Source organism: Sapajus apella, unplaced genomic scaffold (assembly GCF_009761245.1).
Source record: "Sapajus apella isolate SASKATOON/1434 unplaced genomic scaffold, GSC_monkey_1.0 scaffold19, whole genome shotgun sequence".
NCBI lineage: Eukaryota > Metazoa > Chordata > Mammalia > Primates > Cebidae > Sapajus > Sapajus apella.
In genome coordinates, this window is record NW_022436959.1 from 23,268,898 (window position 1) to 23,285,525 (window position 16,628).

General features: G+C 35.8%; 1 protein-coding gene across 5 annotated transcripts in view; it reads left to right on the forward strand.

Moving 5' to 3' along the window:
- ETV1 (ETS variant transcription factor 1) overlaps positions 1–16,628 on the forward strand; it is a 94,497-nt gene that overhangs the window by 13,513 nt on the left and 64,356 nt on the right. The window lies entirely within an intron of this gene.

Genomic DNA, 16,628 nt, shown 5'->3' on the forward strand with positions numbered 1-16,628 from the left:
CTTTCTGGTTGCAGTAACACAAATGGAAGTAGCCACTGGTTTCTCTCAGGGTTCTTCCTCCTGCGCCCCTTTCCCTGAGCCTTGCTCCAGGGTCTGTCAGAGAATGCATGAGGAATGATTCATGGAATACTTACTGTCCCTTAATCGCAGAGTGAGCATTTTGTCTGTACAAACGTGGCTGCCCCGGGGTTTGCTGCTGATATTTATAATTTGCTATTCTACCAGCTAGCTGCCGTACTGACCAAAGGAGCAAATAGTAAGGGAAAGGATATAAATGCCATCTGGATTATAAAACTAGCCTAATGCATTTTTGTTCTGTTGGTGACATCTAAACTTGTTTTATTTCTTCAGACCATCGATAGTATCAGAGGAGGCTATATCAATAGTAACGAGAGATGCTTGATATCTTACATCTTATGAAACCCATATGTTCACACATTTATATCATAACTCTAATACAAATACCTGCATTACTTCAAGTAACAGATGTTTGTGGGCAATGGTTTCAACATTAATGTTTGGTATATTAAATTTCTCAGGTGTAGAGGGTTGTGCAAGGTTTTGCCCAGATTCTTTAACAGGTTACATGTTTTAGCTCAGCTTAGTTAAAAAGAAATTACTGTGGGTAAAATATACATACCAAAAAATTTATCATTTTAACTCTTTTTTAGTTTGTAGTTCAGTTGCATTAAGTACATTCACATTGTGGTACAACCTTCACCGCTGTTCAACTTCAGAACTTTTTTATATCCCAAACTGAAGTTCTGTACTTATAAAATGATAACTCCCATTCCTCTGCCCTCAGTCCCTGGTAACCACTGTTCTATTAGCTTTATTTTTGATCCGAGAAGAAAATTATATAATGCTGTTTGATGTCTAAATACAGGTATTTGGCATACGCTTTCAAGAAACTTACTCAGCAACTATATAGATGTTAATTAGAGATCCTTAGAAACACTCCCAGAAGGACGATGGCTCACATAAGTCCTCCCTTTCTTAATTAAAGTATGGGAAGAGAATGGTCATATTTCCAACATTTCCCTTCCTGTGGGCAGTTGAATTCTTTCTAAAAGCTAAACATGTTGTCTGAGTAAAAGAATTGATCTCATTGAGTTATTTTACATCTAAAGTCATTGGTAACAGTTCCAATACTATACCAATTGTCAGGGTAAAATAAACCACTTAGAGGTAATTTTTTACTCCTTTGCTTATGTGACCTCTTTTCAGATTTTCTTATTCTTGAATATTTAGTCTCTTTTTGAGATGAAGTCTTGTTCTGTCACCCAGGCTGGAGTGCAATGGCATAATTTCGGCTCACTGCAACCTCCGCCTCTTGGGTTCAGGAAATTCTCCTTCCTCAGCCTCCTGAGTAGCTGGGATTACAGGCGCACACCACACCGCCTGGCTAAATTTTGTATTTTTAGTAGAGACAAGGTTTCTTCATGTTGGTTAGGCTGGTCTCGAAGTCTTGACCTTGTGATTCACCTGCCTCAACCTCCTGAAGTGCTGGGATTACAGGCGTGAGCCAGCACACCCGGCCCTACTAAGTTTCTTTGAACTCTCTTCTCCAGGTCACACTGGGTGGTTTTTTTCCTTTTTCTTCTTACTCCTTTAATCACTCCTCTCACTCTACTCATCTTTCTTCCTCCTCTTTGTGGACCTCTTCTTTCCCTAGGGTTCTGTCCCCAAACCTTTCCTCTTATTTTACATGCACCATGCCAGCATTGTCCCGTAGAACTTTCAGTGATGGAAATGACTGTACCTGTGCCACCTGATACAGTGTCCACTAACCACATTGGCTGTTTAGAACAAGAAATGTGGTTAGTGGGACTGAGGAAATGAATTTTTAACTTTATTTAATTTTGATTATTTCAAATGTAGACATGTCTGGCTCCTGGCGACTGTATTGGTTGGCACAGCTTTGAACAGCAATGTCTTCCACATTGTTGTCTCCAGCCTGGTTCTTCCCTCTGAAGCTGTCTACTGGACATCCTCGCCTGATTCCCCGCCAGTGTCCCTGTGCAGATCAGAAAAAGGCAACACGTCTGGACTCAATCCCTCAGCCCTCGGCTGTGCATTGCACAATGCACCATTTACACGCCAACTCCAATCTTTAACGCAATGCTCCACAGACACAATTTACACTCGGCAACATTGAAATCATGCTTTTTCCTGACCAACATTGCTCTTTTACTTCTGTTGCCTTTCTAAGTTAGTGGCATCACCATCCAAACTGAAATCCTGATATTTATCCTCAGACAGCTCGGTTCTTTACCATAAACCTCAAATTGCTAACCAAGTTGTTGATCCTCCCTTTCAAAAATGTCTTACTTTCGTGGCCTCTCCTTCATCCCTATTTCATTGCTTTGGTTCACACACCCACATTCTGCCTTGAAGGAACTTCTGAATCAGCCTTTTGGTTGGTTTTCTTGCCTTTTATTTTTCCCTCCTTGCAAGCCATTAAGGAAGCAGTGCAGTAGCATTAACACATAGCTCTTTGGCCTTGTTAATTTTCCTCTTAAACTTTCTGCAGGGCAAAGTCCTATTTCTTTAGCTGTACGGAAAATTGTTCTATAACCCAGACCTTGACTATCTTTTTGATTTTAACTCTTGCTACTCCAGTACCCTGTCTTTTCCCCATCTGTACTTTAACCCATCTGATTTTTCAATTATCAGGGCAGATTGAGCTGTTTTAAGTCTCTTTGCCCTTGCATATGTTCATTTTGCTTTAAAAGTTTTCATTTTTGCTTTGAAGTCTGGTGAAACTCCTATTTCAGAGTCACCTTAGATTTCACCTCATTGAAGTCTTTCTCAGCCTTTTCTTGCCACGTTTACCCTACAGTTAGCTGGACTCCACGGCATCTTGTATATTGTATTTATTATATTATAGTATTTTAGATACATTTGTGTCTTTGATAAGATTGTGAACTTCCTGAGGGTACAAGAAGCATGTCACAGTCAGCATGGCTTGCATGTTATAGAAGAACAGTATGTAAAATTGCCATTGCCATCATGATCACCTTCTTAGTGCTTATTTCCTCCTAAGATCTTCAGAGTCCTAATTCCTTTCTTAAGGTGGAAACATATGATATGCCTTAAAACCGCATGTGTAGCATCATTCTGGGAAAACTTACTGAGACCGTGATAGTTTAACCAAATGTTTTCAGAATCGTGAAGGTTTATTTTACTTCAATTAGAGAATATTTGCACTTTAACAAATGTGGCTTTGGGACATGTAAATAAGACATATAATAATTAAAAAACCCATAAACAGAGGCAAAAGTAAATCTGAAATAGCCTAATTTTTAAAAAGTGGGGCTATATCTTATTTGAAGTTTTCACAGACATGAAGGACTACTGTTCATATCATAGTGACCAGTTAATCTTCACTAAAGAAAGGAGAAGAGAGAAATGATTTAACAAGAAGAATAGGGCATTTGTATTAGATGCTAAAGAGGATTTCTGGCTGCAGAAGTTTATCAAATATTGGAATTGAGAGGTTAAATGGTCTCCAAAATGCCTTTAAACAGATGTTTGATTCTTGTCTGTCTGGGTATGCTTAAGTGGGGGCAGAGGGATCCTATCTCTAGGAAGAGAAAGAAACTCTGTCCCCTCTGTGTGGCCTGTCTATAAACTCTGTGGGGTTATTTAAAAAAATGTAAATAGGCCAGGCGCGGTGGCTCACTCGTGTAATCCTAGCACTTTGGGAGGCCGAGGTGGGCGGATCACGAGGTCAAGAGATTGAGACCATCCTGGCCTACATGGTGAAACCCTGTCTCTACTGAAATATAAAAATTAGCTGGGCGTGGTGGCATGTGCCTGTAGTCCCAGCTACTTAGGAGGCTGAGGCAGGAGAATTGCTTAAACCCCTGAGGCAGAGGTTGTAGTGAGCCAAAATTGTGCCACTGCACTCAAGCCTGGCACCTGGCAACAGAGCGAGACTCTGTCTCATGAAAAACAAATGTGAATAATCAGATTTCCTTGCGTACCTCAATGAAATAAGATGCTTCTGCCTTAGCTTTTGCTTTAGTCCTTTGGTAAACGAAGGCTAAGATGAAGAACAGAATTTTGCTCAACACTGGATTATAGAACATGCATTTGACTGTAACATGTTTAAATGTAAGTAGAATAATAGAGATCAAAGCATCCAAAAATTGTGAAAATGAGATTAAACCATAACACTTGGGAACTTTCTAGAAATTTTCCTAAGCATTCTTTATTTTTATTTACAAAATATTTATATTGGAAATGTGGAATCCAGTGATGGTATACTATAGATTGCTAACCTTTGAAAGATCCTAACTTTGAAGCAAGTATAGGCATTAGAAACAAGTGAACACAGAGCCTGGGCATGGCGGCTTATGCCTCTAATCGCAGCACTTTAGAAGGATGAAGTAGAGAATCGCTTGAGCTTGGGAGGTGGAGACCAGAGTACGCAACATAGTGAGACCCCATATCTATCAGAAAATAAAAATAAAAAACAAGTAAAAACAACTTTCTACAAGTGTATCCCAGGAAATCAAGGAAGGATAAGAGAATCAATAACATGCTTTAACGAATTGTTCATTCCATGGCAATAAATATTTCCATAACTCAGACACTCTGGTGGAAAAAATAGAATTACATTAGGATGTGTTTTAGTCCAGAAAAAATAGAAGTGTTTCTCCTTGGAAAGGAAAAATTAAGGTATATTTCAAACGTAGGTGAACCTTATGTTTCTGAAGTGGATATACATCTGTATTTAAACAGAATTTTCATAAATTGTATACTTTAATTACATCAATAATCTTGTTTTCAATCTTACTTTATTTTGAGAAAGGGTCTCGCTTGGTTGCCGTGGCTAGAGTGTAGTGGCATGATTTGGCTCACTGCAAACTCTGCCTCCTGAGTTCAAGTAGTCTACTCTACTTCAGCCTCCTGAGTAACTGGGACTACAGGCACGCACCACCACACCTGGCCAATTTTTGTATTTTATATAGAGATGGGGTTTTGTCCTGTTGCCCAGGCTGGTCTTGAATTCCTGGGTTTAAGTGATCTACCCGTTTCAGCCTCCTAAAGTGCTCGGATTGCAGGCATAAGCCACTGTGCCCAGCCTTAAATTACATATTTTTAATTATATCTTTTTTTTTTTTTTTTTGTGATGGAATGTCATTCTGTCATCCAGACTGGGGTGCAGTGGTGCAATCTCAGCTCATTGCAACCTCCACCTCCCGGGACCTTCTGGCTTCAGCCTCGCAGGTTACAGTCAAGTGCTACTATGCCAGCTAATTTCTGCATTTGTAGTAGAGATGGAGTTACACCATGTTGGCCAGGCTGGTCTCGAACTCCTGACTCAAGTGATCCTCCTGCCTTAGCCTCCCAAAGTGCTGGGATTACAGGCGTGAGCCACTGTGCCCAGCCTTTATATCATTAATCTTTAAAAATCTACCACCTTTCATTTTGTTCTTCATAAAAAAGTTATGTTATTTTTATAACTAGTTTGTTTCCATTTGGTTACATTAGTTCATTTCAGTATTTTCTCTATAGTGATTCACATGATAGATGATATTTGCATTTACATTTCATATTCTCCTAGGACAGTTGAAGGAGGGTGCATAACTCCCAGGGTTATGCAAAATTCCCAACAAGATGGATCCTTGTAACTCTACTGCTTTGTCTTACACTCAAGAAAACACACTGGAATGCAAGTTGATTGGAAAAAAATATTATTAAAGAAATAGTAATAATCCTGACTCTACGCTATTTACAAAAGCATATCTCTTGCAAACTTATATGCTTTGTCAGATATCTGTAATATAATACTAGTGGACCATACAGAAATCATCGAGACAAACCACTATGTGGGGAATCAACTGTTTAAAACCACTGTTATTAGTACATGGATGACACTTTAAGTAAATGAAAATCATAACTGCACTTTGTTTCTTTAGGAATTTCTAGTTTTAAGAATAGGATTTAAGTTTGGTGCAGTGGCTCACGCCTGTAGTCCAAGCACTTTGGGAGGTTGAAGCGGGTGGATCACCTGAGGTCAGGAATTTGAGACCAGCCTGGCTAATGTGGCGAAACCCTGTCTACTAAAAATACAAAATTAGTCAGGCGTGATATCGAATGCCTGTAATCCCAGCTACTCAGAAAACTGAGGCAGAATTGCTTGAACCTGAGATGTAGAGGTAGCAGTGAGCTGAGATTGTGCCATTGCACTCCAGTATGGGTGACAGAATGAGATTCTGTCTCAAAAAAAAAAAAAAAAAAAGCATTTGACTCTCTTTTTTCTTTTTTTGCAAAAAAGTGGAGAAAAGAAATACTTAGATTACTGTTACAAATCTGCTTCTTAGAAAACTGAAGTAAGACAGGTCTACGTAGACCCTGACTGAAAAATTTATGTTAACATGTGCTTGTCTAGGATCAGATAATTCCATTTATGGTTTGTTTTCATAATTTCCTGCCTTTTTACTAAGCTACCTTCCTACATTTTGTTTCTTTAAACACATACAGTGAATACTTTATAAGGTTGATTTTTTTATTACTAATTTTGAAAACTTTCTTGCCCGATTACATTTTTTGATATGAATGGTTAGGAAAACTTTGTCTTCTTTCATTTTCTTGACTGCTTTTACCAAAATGAGAGGACACACTCAAAAAGAAATGACATTTCTTGGATTTAAGAATATGAGTTTTTTTTTGTGGTTTGTTTTCAGTTTTAAATTTTTTTGAGGCATATTTAAACATGTCACCAAATAGCCAGACTCAAACTATCCATTTCAAGGATGGCTAGTTGCATACCTTCTCATCCAAGTTAGTATTCCTGAGAGCTATATGATAGCTGCCTCTTGATGGTTCTGAGTTTCTTTTGGGTATGCTTTCTGTCATAAGTTGACAGGGAAACAAATCTTTCAGGCCCAGAGTCACGTTATGATTTTGTGACCGAGGGAAAAGAGAAAGGATACTATCTAAATATGGTGAATGCATGCTTGAATTTAAAAGTGGGCTTTAGAAAAAACATAATTAATGGGGGAATCATATATGTAGAATTTACTATGCAGAACCACTTTTATTTATAGTAAGTAGATCTACTTTCCTTTATTGGTATACTTAAAATTTTCTCATTGTAAATTTATGGAATGTAACCATTACCCAGGTGCAGCCAGTACTTATGTTCTGTACGCTTATAGTGAGAAAATCACATTAGTCTCAATTTTAATAACATATGCTCTAGGAGATACTTGTCACTATTTTTGGTTTTACCCGTATATTCTTGTTAAGATAGATAGGGCAAACTCAATGTTAAGATGAAAACCAAAAAATAAAATCCAAAACCCTACAAAACTGGTGCTTGCTCTTCCAGGTTTTTAGTCTGAAAGCTAAAAATATCTATTGTAACCCAAGTCTTTAGCTTTTGCTTTCTTATTTTTTCTTTAATTTTGTCCTTAATATAACAATATATTGTAGAAATTGACTTTTTAAAAATGTCAAGGGATGTATGTCAGCAAATATTTTTTACTTACCCTCCCTATGATTAGTAACAAGTTATTTTGAAGAAAGTGATCGATACCTTCTTTGATTGAACTTGACCTCATATTAAATAATAATTTCATTATGCAGTGAATGGACTTGTTAGAAATATATGCCAAACAATATTTATTAGAAAAATCTAGGTAAAGGATGTGAGTGGAAAATAATTTGCAGAACCAAATATTGTATTATTTGTTTCCATATTTGTAATAAATACACATACATTTGTATTTGCTGATATGTAAAAACATAAACACAACATTTATTGTATTTTAAACTAAAACAAAAGCAGTCATGAAAATAAATATATTTTGGGGCTACCACTTCATGGAATATGTAAGTTTCCTGAAATAAGATATAAAGAAGAAATAATCTCAGCTCTAAACTAGTACTTGTGGACCTTCACATCATAATTATATGTTTAGTGTTTGTTATGGGTTTTTATTCATATCATTTTTCCATTTTTTCTTTTTATCATAATAAACATCTATTTAAGATGCACAATGCATATTTGCTTCTTTCTGTTACTGATTTTTTTCCTAATGAGAGTTTGTGGTTTGTCTTACTAAGTAAAAATTTTGGTTAGATGCTGTTGCTTTTTTAAATCTAAAGTGAAGTACTATTTGCATGTAATTTTTTCATGTAATTTTATATGTATATTTGCATTATATGGTAGCTAATGGTAATGTTAACTCAAGAACTCCATTATTGGCAATATATCAGGAATGGCTAGATTAAAAATCCTATTTATACAATGCCTGATTAAGCTATAAGATCAGAAAAGTACCTTTGTGCAATGATTTTATATGTAATCTTTTGAGTCTTGTAAATCTAGACTTTAGCAAAAAAGGTTTTTGGTTTTTTTTTTTTTAGTTTATTTTGCTGTAGGTGTGACCTTATTAAACTATTCAGAGATTTGTTTCATAGTAACTTCTAGATGTTGGCTATGCAGTCCTGTTATTAGTTTTGAGGTCCTGTTGAAAAGGTTTGAATTGTGATGGACCCTTTAATTGTCTCTTATTGTAGCAGAATCTTGTATTCACATTACTGTTTGCAAAATCGGAATGATTATATTCTTGCAAATGAGATCCATATCCATTAGCTTTATTTTTATGATTTCAAATATGAATAATAAATCTTAACAGTTTAAGAATTCTTGTTTTACCTATGAGATTTTAGTTTAATTAATTAATTTATTGGGTGCATATGCCTACGCAGTTGTAATCTGTACAGATGTTAAGTACGTTTGTAAGACTCTAGATGTTTATTCATTCAATAAACTTGTTTTGAGTCCATATTATATGCCAGGCTTTGTCTTAGTCACTGGGCATAAAGTGGTGGAAAAAGTCAGAAAAATATCTGCTATCATGGAGCTTATTTACTCCATGATAGCAGATATTTTTTTCAATTATTTTCTTCAATTATTACATGTTGAAGAAAATGTGCTCAGGCTTCCTGTCATTTTATGGTATTTTTTGTTTGTTTGTTTTTTGTTTTGCTTTTTGAGACAGGTTCTCACTCTGTTGCCCAGTCTGGAGTGCAGTGGCATGATCTTGGCTCACTGCAGCCTCAATCTCCTGGGCTCAAGTGACCCTCCCACATCAGCTTAGAACCATAGGTGTGTGCCACCATGCCTGGCTAATTTTTGTATTTTTTGTAAAGTTTGGGTTTCGCCATGTTGCCCAGGCTGGTCTCGAACTCCTGGGGTCAAGCAATCCTCACGCCTTGGCCTCCTAATGTGCTAGGATCACAGGTGTGAGCCACCAAACCTGGACTTAATTTTATGTTTATTTCAACAAAACGTCCCCTGTCCAAAGGCAAGGCCACTGGATTTTCCAGTGGTTAATGGCTATCAGTGTCTGTGTTAACATCTTTTTGACCTATGCTAAAATTCATGTTATAGGGGACTGAGAAGAATATCTTTGGACTTTTTAAAAATTATGTACTCTAATGTTAATTATTACTGTATACAGAGTATTGTCCTAGTCATCGAGATCATATTTGTTTTTTAATATTGAGATCAGATGTTATTTTTCCCTTGATTATCTTAGTCAGAATTAGGTACTTCTATGTTCCAATATATGCTTTACATACATTCTAATTTTAATCCTACTTTTATTGGATTGTAGAGGATGGATCATGCCCTATTCATGTGTATGATTCACATTTTTGAGGTATTCATTGAATACTGAATTAAATGAATAGCTTCTTGGGTATTTAGAATCTTATTTTTTTTTAATGTATTCACGCACAGGTGGGTTGAACTGTTTGAAAACTAATGCTAATATCTGCTTTTATTTCCCTGTGTTTTATTTTTCTTTGTTGGCTAATGGAAAACCATTTGCATCTATGTAACATTAGAGCTAAATCTCAGTTATCAGATTAGGGCACTCTAATAAATATTGTTAGATACTGCTATCTCACCATACATTTCTCAGTAATCTCTATTAAGACAAATACTCTGAAATAACTTGATATTGTTCCCGTTTTACGTGAAGAGAAACACAGGGCATAAAATAATCAAATAACTAAGGCATGTGATGACTGAAATGACACAGCTGAGAATCCCAACTCATGCTTGCTTTGTCTGTGCAGAATTTCCCTCCCTGGTCGCCGATACTCAGAGTACACGTACACGTTTCAAAACTGTTTCTATTCTGAAAACAAAAATCTGCATGGCTAACAAACATTGTTCTTCATTGATAGCTTTTGAAAATTCTTCTCATCAAGGTATGACAGATGAAGAGAGACCAAGAGAACCCTCCAATAGAGGTCTGTCCTAAGAAAGATGTTCTGGGAACTCATTTGAGTGAATAGCTATGGGAGAAGTAGATGGGAGGCCATGAACCATTCTAGTCCTTGTCTGGGCTGCAGTGTATGACCTTCTCTGCTTCAAAGATTCTCTCTTATTTATTCAGAATTTGAGGGATGTTTATGATAACACTGTATATTTGTGTGTTGCTTATGTGCAGGTTTTGGCCCCAGAATATTTCAGACATGGTGTATTTTTCTCACTGGAGGAGAACAGCCATTTGGGAACGAAGGCAGTAGTAGCAGTAGCAGCAGCAGTTGAGATATTAGTAGTAGCACTAGGAGTATTACTGGTGTTCATGGAATTTCCACTGTAGTAGTAAATATTCATCGAAATTTCAAAGCTGCAGCTTGAGATGATAAAGATTAATGATATCAACACCTTTAATTTAGAGATGAAAAACTGAAATCCAAAACGGTTATCAGGCCCTTTATGATTTTAAAAGAAAGATTACATGCCCTTAGCTGTGCGCTGGGAAAATAGCAAATATGACAAAATATGCACCTGGATACCTTTACTTATTAGTGATTTTTTTCTTTATCACATTCACTGTTTGTGACACTGGAATAATAAATACTTTTCTCACCCATTTTCTTATTCAGGAGGGTATTTTTAAATTCTGCTACATCACTAGCACAAATGTATGCTTGCTGGATGAAGGAATGAATTCAATTCAATATCTTTATGCCAGCTTTTGTCTCCTTTATCAATGTTAATGTTATATATGCATAATTCTTAGCTTAGTATTATGTAGATTTTTCATATTAATGATCATGAGCTATAAACCAATACAAAATTTTGGATACGTTTTGATTAGAAAGAAATATATGTCCCCCTTTCTCCATTTACTCCCCAGAACTTTTCAACACTAACATTTACTACTAAACCATAAGATGCTTTTCTTAGAATTTTTTCCAGCTACAGAGTTACCAACAAAAGTTCTGTCAAATACTATCAAGGCCACACAAATGGTTAAAAATGGCTGATCCCTATCAAGATGTATGGGTAGTATTGAAGCAAACCTCTAAGTAGTGTTAGCTTTTCCTTTGAAATGGTGGTCATACTGTGAAGTGAACTTTTACTGCTGTTTGGGGTTGTTTTTCTCTGTTCTCATGAACACAGCAGCCTTATTATGTTGATCTGATTTGACTCCCTAGTCCTTGGCACTGGGGCCAGAATGTCAGGTGATACAGTTGTCTCAACTCACAGGTCTACAGGGAAAGCCAAATAGCTGGATGTCATTGCTGTGTTTCTCTGGATTTTTTTTGCCATCCCAAATCTCCATGTTCTTGTATTCTTTCAGGAGTCAATCCCTGTTTTCCTTGGTGAAAGCTCTATTTTCATTCACAGTTTTATTGTAGATTAAAGGCTGATGCATTAGAAAGTTTTCAGCTAATCAATAAACTTCAGTCATCCTATTTTGTATTGAAGCTGTCCTGTTGATCAAAGTGGAAATTTAGGCTTTTGGCTTTTAAACAGCAATTTCTGAAAGTTTAGATAATGTGCTTATGGAAGGTGTAAACCTATCCTCTTATGTATCGGTCTTATGTAGAGATGGAGACATGAATTTATGTGTGTGTGATGTACATATAAGCAGGCTAATATATACAAACATCTGAATTTTATGCAAAATGTAACATTCTTTTCTTATAATTTTTGTTAAATTCTAAGAAAATGAGAAGTCATCAGTAAAGTTATCTATATATATATATGTATGTACAGGGGTGTGTGTGTGTGTGTGTGTGTGTGTGTGTGTGTGTGCATTACATTTTCTTTCCTAAGATTGGTATTAAAATGCTTCAAAAACCTTAATGTAAAATTTCAATAGTTGTAAATATAGCAAAACACGTGAATTTTGTGATTACAAAAGTAGAAAAAATATGCTCTTTTTTCATATTATTTATAATAGTTAAGGAATAACAGTTTTAGACTCTTTACATTTGGCATCTTTATTTTGTCAACATGTAGCTTGTCTTTTTGGTTAAATTCCTACCATAGCTTTTTTTTCATAATAAAATATAAGTAATGTTCACAAACATTCAAAGTGCCAGGCATCGTGCTAGGTGCTGTGAACTGAAAGATGAATACAATACTGGCAATAATACTAATCATTTATATTTGTTTAGCATTTTAGATTTCATAGGCCATTTTCACATCCTGCATCTCATTTGCTTCTCACAATGTCCTTGGGATATAGACAAAGCTACACGAGTTTAGTCTGGTTCCCGTATAAGGAACCACATTTATAAGTGTTGAATGGCAGAACCAAAACTTACCTGGTAACATTATGCATTCCAGTAAAATGTACAAACTTGTTATTATTTGATTTGCCATGACTGTACAAGTGAATTAAAGTCATATAATAAATGTTTTTGCCACAGGCATATTTACATACATAAATTTGTATGCTCGTATAATGCAATAAAAGAAAAATGAAAAATTTATCAAAAATAATTTTTATTCTTCATGGAATTATTCTAATTTATAACATAATGCACAAACTAATACATATATGGAAAACAAGGATGGAGCAGACAATTGCCAAAGTTCCCCGTTTCTGTATGAAAATCTTTATCCTTGTGTTTTGGATTGTAGAAATGTGGTTAAGTTCTATGTATATGTAGGTCTTCGCCTTAGGGAATCCTGAATGTTTGCTTAGCAAAATGATGATGTTCTCAAAACAGAATTTTTATATTTTGGTTTCAGACTCTGTTTGGCAAGATATAATTAGGCCAGCAACATTTACTAATGTTTGCTGAAATTAATTGTATGTCACACTGTGCATTTTGTCTGATCCTACTTTTTTATATTATTTCATGCTACTCATAGTGTTGATGTGGAAGACACCAAAGCCATATGATACAAACATGATGAGATTTATTTAGGCGACTCAGTCCAATGTACTGCATGAGAGTAGGACACTGGACCTTTGCCACTTGAGTTCAAATCTCTATTATTTATTAAGTTTGTGACCTTGTACAAGCAATTTAAGATCATTATGCCTCAGTTTCCTCTTGCATAAAAATGGGATACATATTACCTTCCCTAGGGTGAATGGAGCACTAAAGGAGTATATATATATATGTGTGTGTGTGTATGTGTGTGTAACATTGTATATGTTTATGTGAAATATATAAGTAATATATTTGGCACGTAGAACATGCTATGTAAGTTTTTATTCTGTGTATACAGAATATACAGATATATGAAATACACAATACATACCATTTATAATATATCACAAGTGCATTCATTTCTGATCAACTTACCTTTTTGTGTTTTTCTTCATACTCAAATAATGTCTCCCCATACCAGTATATGGGCTGTATCTACTGTACCTTTACATATTGTAAATGGTTATAACAACTTGACCTTTTGAGGTTGATCACACTAAGTAGTTCAGTGCATATCTGTAGTGATACTGTCAGAAGAAACTCAGAAGTGTTATTTGTTCAAACCTACTGTCTCTTTGACCATAGGAATTCATATACAAAAAGTGTTGTGCTGGAAACACTCTAATACTTATGATACAGACCCTGTTACAGGATCAGTTAGCATCTTATGTGTAAGATTATGGGTTATGAATTCTGGTCAATCAAGAACACCCTAATTTTTGGGTCTAGCAAAATTGCTTCTATCCTCAATGTTTTTGTTGATTCTAAAGTTGATGTTAAAAGGAAAAAAAGTGTTGATTTTTCAATTAAGATGCAACCTTTACAATGCAAAGCAATAATAATTATAGTGTTCACTCAGCCGGAAGAAAAAATTTCACTAGTTAAATAGCAATAATCAAGATGAGAACTACATTAGAAGGGTGCTAATTTTATGATCATTGCTATTTAAATGATAAAAATGAATCCACGGGACCCTTGCTGTAACACTATTTGCAATGAAGTGGCCCTCTGGAAGTCCATTTAAAATTAATGGGCTGCTTAAATTGTGACTGACCAAAGATCACCTTATAAAATAGCTACTTTTCCAGCGAACCAATTATTAGGCCGTGGCTGGGCTTATACAGGACCAGATGTGTTTGACCCAAAGTATTTCACAAATATTAGTGCAATCATTATATATAATAACAGATTATTATTATTATTATTATTGAGATGAGATCTTGTTCTCTTGTCCAGGCTGGAGTGCACTGGGGCAATCATGGCTCACTGCAGCCTCAACCACCAGCACTCAAGCCATGCTCCCAACTCAGCCTCTCAAGTAGCTGGGACTACAGGTGTGCACTACCATGCCCAGCTATTTTTAAATTATTATTTTTATTTGTAGAAAGGAGGTATTGCTGTGTTGCCCAGCTAGTCTTGAACTTGTGGACTCAAGGGATCCTTCCTCACAAAGTGTGGGGATTGTAGGCATGAGCCACCATGCCTAGCATATGATAACGGATTCTTATATTTTCAGCTTCCAAGGGAAATCAATAACAACAACTAAAGAAATTAGGATTTGAGTTTCAACAATTGGATTCTGCATGCTAAATATAAGAAAAATAGATTCTAGTTTTTCCCTCTCCAAAAGGAATTACTAGCATTAGAGAATTTGGCACTGAGGTAAAATCTTAAAGCAGCGATAAGCTCACATGGTAACGTGTGAGCTTTGGAGTACAGCATGTCTAGGTTTAAATCTTAATTTTATAATTTGCCATTTTTATGATTTTGAACTAATTAATTAACATCTTTAAGCTGTGTAAGAAAAAGGGGAAAGTAAATAGGTGGATGTAATGATTAAATGAGGTATCTTGTGTGAAGAACTTAGCACATAAATGAGTGTTGAATAACTCAGTAGCTCTGCAGAGTCAGGCAACATCAATATCTACTTAATTTATTTACTGTTTTGAGGGCAGAGGACTTTATAAACTACAATAACAGTAATGAAGATTCAGAATAGCAATGTTGATCATGCAGTTAAAGGAATTTAAGATAATCGCATTTGATTAATTTAGCCATGAAAGAGTTGGTTTGTGATGTCGTTACTGCTGCCACATACTGGTAGCATATCTTCCCTAGATAGATGTAATTACTCATTATAGATTGCTCTCTAAGAGGTGAACACCATCTTCCTTTCCATTGTCCTCCACTAACAACTCAAAAAGAAGAAATACTTTAGATGTAGCAGCAAATGCGTTACAGGTCTGTGGAAGACCCTGCTCTTTAATTTATGTGGCAGGTTGTCTACACATGGTACTCTTAAGTATTTAATTTAAGAAAGGTAAATAATCTATGTATAGCTCCCAATTTAAAAAAAAAATGGGTTCCAGAGAACAAACCTTTTTTTTTGTTTTTTTGTTTAATTTTGAGACAGAGTCTCACTCTATTGCCCAGGCTGGAGTGCAGTGGCATGTTCTTGGCTCACTGCAACTTCTGCCTCCCAGGTTCAAGCCATTCTCCTGCCTCAGCCTCCTGAGCCACTGGGATTACAGGCGCTGGCTACTACTCCTGGCTACTTTTTGTATTTTTAGTAGAGACTGGGTTTCACCATGTTGGTTAGGCTGGTCTCAAACTCCTGACTTCAGATGATCCACCAGCCTCGACCTCGCAAAGTGCTGGGATTACAGGTGTAAGCCACTGCACCTGGCCGCAACAAATCATTTTTAAGTGATGATTTTGAAACTCATTTCGTTTTAGACATTATATGAATTACTTGCATAGTTATAATGCCAGGATAAAGATAGAGAGATACTTAAGTATCTATTTATATGGGAAACAATTCTTATGCATAAAAACATTAGAAAAAAAATGATTCCTGCCTTGAAAAAGCATACAGCGAAGTATGGAAGAAGGGGAAGCATATGCTGGGACTAGTTAAGGTACAGTAGAGTGGGGAAGTTAAAATAGCATGTAAGACTGCAGGCTTTGGAGTCCTACTAGTTAGGCTCAATGCCCTGTCTCCTACTTCCTATTAATAGCCGGGTAACATTGGTACGCCACTTAATCTCTTAGTACTTCCATTTCCTCATTTTTCAAAGGGGCTTTGAAGAGTGAGGTTATCATAGACAGAAGTGTAAGGAGGATAAAATAGGCCACTCATAATTATTAATATTATTACTATTATTGTGTTAACAATTTTAAAAATACTACCTGACTACAAATTAAATGAATGGTCCTTACAGATATTAAATTCTATAGTTTTTTTTTTTTTAAAGTAAGATCAACACAAATTGGAGTACTTGAGAAAGGCCTCAAGAAGGAAATTAAGCCTGACCTAGAACAGAAACTAGAAATCTACCAGTGAAATATTAGAAATGACAGGAGCCTAGAGATTACTCACCCAATTTTTCTGTATTTTTTGGATAATAACA